Here is a 6,669-nt window from a genome sequence, read left to right as displayed (position 1 = left end):
TGGTTGTTACTGGCAGCAAAAGGTGGCGTGTGAAAAGGGGGATGTAGGGCTGAATTAGGAGCACACTCATTTTTACCAAACATGAAAGGGCTTTTGGTCCCAAGTGCTACAGGGGTGAGGCTCAGGGCCCCATGGCCCCTCCAGGCCGGGTCTGGTAGCGGTCCTGGGGAGGGGTGGGGAGCACTTGAGCAGGTAGGAGTAATGGTTAGAGGAGCACTCCGGTGACACAAGGTGGGGCTATGGAGGTTCCCTCTGCCTGGAGCATACGTCCTCCTTGCTAAACATCTCGACTTGCAGTGAGTGAGGTTATACAGATGTACGTCTGGGGGCACTTACAACGTGCAAGGCAAAGTTAGGACGAACTCTTCTTCAAAGCTAACCTGGGCCAGTCTCTGTCTTCTGGGACTGCAGGGAATCCCTGCTATGGACGTGGGAGGCCTAGCACATGCCGTGGAACCCAGTTCTGGGTAGACATTATGCGCAAGTATCCCTGGCGCATCCGGGCACTGGTGGATGAAGCAGTGCTTAGATTTTCTAGTCATGTGCACATTTCCCTCTTTAAACCTCATCCTTTTCACAAGCCTTCCCTGGTGCATCTCTTTAAAAGGCACTTTATACAGTTTTCCAGGGCAGTGATGTGCATCCCCTCACCTGTCAGGCAGCTCTTGATGAACAGCCACTTCGTGTCGACAGGGCATGACTTGTGGAGCCCATGTAGCCAGTGCCCCTGTAGGAAAGGATGTGTCTGTGTAGTTGACACAGGTCTTGGCGTTTGTTCAGGAAGACAGATTATGCCTGGAAACAAACCTCCTTCAGGTTTCTGTTCCACTTTTTAATCTCTCTGGCATTGCCTCAAAACAAAATACATGTGGGTGGGGACCCTGGCCCCCCTGCTGTCAACATGCCAGGCATGGACACACCTGCTTGGCACCCTTGCAAAATTTGCTGTCCCCTCACCTCCTTTAGACCTTTCCTTCTCCAGCCATCCATTCTACCTCCCATTGCTCGCCTGCCCACCAGCACCCTCTACTTACCTCTTTTACTGTTGGTCACACCCCCTTCCCTAGTCCTCTCCCCAGCAAGAATAGAAACTCCACGAAGGCAAGACTGCTGTTGTTCTGTTGGAGTCTGTTCCTGCAGTGCCTGGAACAGTGTCTGGTGTAGCAGAACATTTGACATTTATCAAAGGGAAGCACAAGGAGCAATTTTTTTTTAATTTTTTTAACGTTTATTTATTTTTGAGACAGAGAGAGAGAGACAGAGCATGAACAGGGGAGGGGCAGAGAGAGAGGGAGACACAGAATCGGAAGCAGGCTCCAGGCTCTGAGCCATCAGCCCAGAGCCCGATGCGGGGCTCGAACTCATGGACCGCGAGATCGTGACCTGAGCTGAAGTCAGATGCTTAACTGACTGAGCCACCCAGGTGCCCCACAAGGAGCAATTTTAAGAAGTGGAATCAGGATAGGAGAAATGTCTCTAGACTTGGCAGAAGCAGAGTGCTGCTACAATGGGTCACCCAGCTAAGTAACTACTTGCATGATTACTCCTAGGGGAGAAAAGTCTTTCCTCAGCCTCAATCTGAGCTCAACTCTGGAACCTGGCTGAGAACTTCTCCTAACTCACCCTATTTTCCCTAAGACAGAGAGTTCCCCCTCAAAAACAAAGAGAGGTTGCCTAAGAATTTGATGGGGTCTGGGGCTCCTGGGTGGCTCAGTCGGTTAAGCGCCAATTTCGGCTTAGGTCATGATCTCACAGCTCGTGAGTTTGAGCCCCACGCCAGGCTCTGTGCTGACAGCTTGGAGCCTGGAGCCTGCTTTGGATTCTGTGTCTCCCTCTCTCTCTGCCCCTAACCCACTCGCATTCTGTCTCTGTCTCTCTCAAAAATAAACAAACATTAAAAAAAAAAAAAAAGAATTTGATGAGGTCAAATACATAATATGACAGGCCTTGGAATAGAGCAGACACCGTCCACTGTTCAAATGAGGCCCTGGTTTAAGATCACAGGCCCACCTCTCACCAAACCCTTATACATACCCCTCGTCTAACCCTACTTCCGTTACCTTCTTCCGGGCTCTTCCCTAAACTACTGAAGTAATCCCTAAGTTATCTCAGCGAAGTCTGTATGACTTCCTTCTACCTTGGTCGTTCTTAATCTTTTTAGAGCAAGCCTTGTTTCTCTGTCTGAAAATGTGCAATAGTTCTCTGTTTCCCACCAAATTAATTCAAATTCTTAAGGCCTTCTCTGATCTGGTTCTAGTCTATGACATTTTCGTCCACTCTTCCCCCTCAGGGATCTTATAATGCTTGGCAAATTAAGCTACTTTCATTCCCTGGATGTTCTACCACAGGCTCAAATGTTTCCTGGAGCAGCCTCCTGCTCTCTCATTTCTCCCTGAACCAACCCTAGACCATCTCTTTCTCCTTCAAATTTCCAAAGCACACTATTTGGTGTTTCTCTCGTGGCAATCAGTTATTTTTTTGTTTTATTTCTACAATTCTTTACTTCACAAGCCATTATCTCCTAAAGTCAGACTTCATTTAACCAACCCTGGGCTAGGGATACCTTGTTAAAAGAGACCTAGATATGGTACCTGTCCTAACAGAACTTAATCTCGTGGAGTTTAGTCCAACTGATTTTAATCAATTATCATTATAATAAAAAGCATGTTATGTGAACAGAATAGGAAGTCCCAATCTAGTGCAGAACGCCCTGGAAAAGCTTCTTTAAGAAGTGATACATAGGGATGGACTTGGCGGATCAGTAAACCAGATGAAGGGAGGAAAATGGTGGCAGGACCAGTATTTTAGAGAACGATTTGGGGAAATTTTGGCCAGACTGATGGCAATTGTTCTCAGAATGAAAGTTAATATTCATTCATAACCATACACAGCCTTATATTTCACACCTCCATTTAAAAATGAGTAAGATAGGGGCGCCTGGGTGGTTCAGTCAGTTAAGCATCCAAATCCTAATTTTTTAAAAAATGTTTATTTATATATTTTGAGAGGGAGAGGGAGAGCATGATTGGGGAGGGGCAGAGAGAGAGAGGGAGAGAGAAAATCCCAAGTAGGCTCCATGGCATCAGTACAGAGCCCAATGCAGGGCTCGAACTCACGACTCTTGATTTTGGCTCAGGTCATGATCTGAGTTTGTGAGTTCGAGCCCTGTGTCAGACTCTGTGCTGAGAGCGCAGAGCCTGCTTGGGATTCTCTCCCTTCTCTCTGCCCCTCCCCCACTCTCAAAATAAGGAAACGTTAAAAAAAAAAAAAAAGGAGTAAGATGGGACACCTGGCTGGCTCAGTTGATGGAACATGTGACTCTTGACCTTTGGGTCATGAGTTGAGCCCCATGTTGGGTGTAGAGATTACTTAAAAATAAAGTGAGGCAGGCGCCTGCTTGGGTGGCTCAGTCAGTTAAGTGTCCAACTCTTGATTTTAGCTCAGGTCACGATCTCAGTTCATGAGTTTAAGCCCTGCATGGGGCTCTGTGCTGACAGCATGGAGCCTGCTTGGGATTTTCTCTTTCCCACTTTCTCTGCCCCTCTCTGCACGCATATTCTCTCTCAAAAATAAATATTAAAAAAAAAAATTTTTTTTTAACGCTTATTTATTTTTGGGACAGAGAGAGACAGAGCATGAACGGGGAAGGGGCAGAGAGAGAGAGGGAGACACAGAATCGGAAACAGGCTCCAGGCTTTGAGCCATCAGCCCGGAGCCCGATGCGGGGCTTGAACTCACGGACCACGAGATCGTGACCTGAGCTGAAGTCGGACGCCCAACCACTGAGCCACCCAGGCGCCCCAAAAATAAATATTTTAAAAAATGAGTAAGATTCTGATATACACGGTGAAGTGAGTTGAGTTTTTGAGTTCTATTATGTGTCAGGAACTACAGGGAATACACAACAAAGACAGTCCCTGAAGTCAAGAATACAGTCAGGTGCGAGAGATACACTTGTAATAACAGATGAGACTTGCAAAGTGGTTGCTACATGCAAAGTGCCATTCTAAGCATTTTACATATAACTCATCTAATTCTCACCACTATGTCATGAGAAGATTTATAGGACAGTGTGACTGAGAAATGGTTTAGTAGAGCTAAGCAAAATCTTCCATGGAAATAGCCAGACAGGTCTCTAACCCCAAACTGAAGCTGGGTGGGATTTGATGTTTGGACTGAGGGGTGAGTTCCTAGAAGAGGTGAAGCCTGACCCATGTCTTAAAAGTCCAATGGTAATCAGCCAGGCAGAGCAGGCTGGGAGGGGGGTCTGAGGGAGAGGGAGGCAGGCTTGAAGTAGGGCAGTGGCCTGATTAGAAAGACCATCGTAGGGATTTGAGGGCCGGACTGGATGTAGCCAGCCTGGAGAGAGGGAAGAACAGTTAGGAGGCTGTTTGTGTTACTAGACCAGAAACAACAAAGGCTTGAACTAAGCTAGTAGCAGTAGGGATGGGAAGAAAAATGTTACCAGCAGAGGTGGGAAATGTAACCCAGTGGAGGTTATTAACTAGGTAAGAGTACATAAAAGAAAAAATGGACCAGTCCACATCTTTACAACAAGGTCACATGCATTTTTTTCACATAAGAAAGAGTTCACCTCTCTTTGAGAGAACTAGGTCTTGGCATAAAATACACAAAACACCCATCTGCATAATTTCCTATTTCCCAGCAGCATTACCCTCCCTCGAGTGTCTCCCAAGTCTTATTCAGCAATAAAAAGGAACAAACTCCTGTTACCTGAAACAATATGGGTGAAATCTCAAAAAAGGCTAAATTAAAGAAGCCGGGCATAAAAGAGTAAATAGTGTATGATCCCCAATGAGGGAAAATCTGTAGAAACAAAGTCAATCAGCAGTTGATGGGACTAGAAGTGGCAGTGGAGACTGACTTTAATTGGGCACCAGGAGACTTTGGGGGTGATGGATATGTTCTAAAATGGAGTATAGGGGTGTTTGTACAACTGTATAAGTGGACTGAACTCATTAAACTGTACACTGGAAATGGACACATTTATGGTATATAAACTTTCAATAAATTAGTTAAAAAACAAACTGAGGGTTGCTGGAGGAAAGGCGGGTAGGGGGATAGGTTAAATGGGTGGTAAGTACTAAGGAGGGGACTTGTGATGAGCACTGGGGGTGCTGTTTGTAAGTCATGAATCACTAAATTCTACTCCTGAAACCAGTATTAGACTGTATATTAACTGGAATTTAAATAAAAACTTGAGAAAAAAAGTAAAATGGTCTACAGAAATTTTATTTGGTTGTTATCTTATGATGTTCTAAAGCCACTTTCCCAACAGAGTATCTCTAGAAAGCAAAAATCACTGAGGAAATTCACCTGAGGCTGTCCTTTTACTGGAGTGTGTGCTGATGTGTTGCTAAGCCTAACTATTCAGGATCTCTGGTCAGTGAGACTGACTCATTCAGCTAACGGCAGTCAGAAATGTTAGCTGCGGAAAAAATTAGGCAGGGATATTAAGAAGGGTGTGGGATTACGTGTAGAAGCCCTACAAAATAATTCTAACGCCAGCTCTGCCTAGAGCCGCTGACTTATCTATAAAGTGAGTTAGATATAGAAATTTCAGTATTTTTTTGTAGGAAAATTCAATTAATCAGTTTAAGAAAACAACTGGCTTTCCCTTTGTCCCCAAGGGTGTTCAAACCTCAATTCAAATCAGTTTGTCGATGAGCAATTTCTTTCTAGATTGAATATGCCTATTGTTATCAGTTTCATCATCTGTATAGAAGTTTACCCATATAAAAAATGAATTACACTAAACTTTAGGATTTGATGTTTACAAGCAAGTTTTCCCCAATTTAAACTCTTCATGCCTGTAGATTTTGTTAACTTAGTTGAGTACTTAGAACAAACATTCCTGCTCAAAAGAGAACGCCCAAACTATTAATTACAACTCTCAGGTGAGGAGACAAACATCTTTGGTTATTACATTTAGTATCATTCTCTGATAGGATTTTTTTCTGGTATGTAATTCATATGCAAATCAAACTGTAGGATGTACAGATAACCCTGCAACAATATGGGGTTAAACTGCGCAGGTCCACTTACGTGAATTTTTTTTGATACAGTAATGTAAATGTATTTTTTCTGATCCTCAGTTAAGTTTTCTGCTCTCTAGCTTACTTTATTGTAAGACTACAGTGTATAATGCATAGAACATAAAAAATGTGCTAAGTGACTATAAGACTTCCAGTCAACAGTAGGCTACTAGTAGTTAGTTCAGTTTTTGGGAATTCAAAAGTTACGTGTGAATCTTCCACAGTGTGGTGGTCAGCACCTCTAAGCCCTGCATTGCTCAAAGGTCACTTTGTAATTATTTTAATTTCTACATTTTGCATTTATGTATATCTCCTGTGGCTGAGGCTACTAAGGACCCAAACAGTTTGCTCACTTTGAATGGTTTGGTAAACAATTATTAAAAACATAACACACTCACTGAATGAAAAGACAGTGCTTCTTAAAATTAACCTCTGCCCCTCTGAATTTAATTCTAAAGTGATCCTGGTAGCTTGGCATCGATGAAATAATTTTCTTTGCCTGTTACTCTTGTTCTATAGTCCAATTATTACTAAAAGTCACATCAAGATGAATCTAAACTTAGAAACCGCTTCCTTTAGGCTCTCATAGGCGTGTTGCCTATGCAAGGGCTGT

This window comes from Puma concolor, chromosome D1 (genome assembly GCF_028749965.1).
Source record: "Puma concolor isolate L17-30 chromosome D1, mPumCon1.1.hap2, whole genome shotgun sequence".
Classification (NCBI taxonomy): Eukaryota; Metazoa; Chordata; class Mammalia; order Carnivora; family Felidae; genus Puma; species Puma concolor.
The sequence above is the reverse complement of the archived record's forward strand: the minus strand, read 5'-3'. Positions refer to the sequence as shown.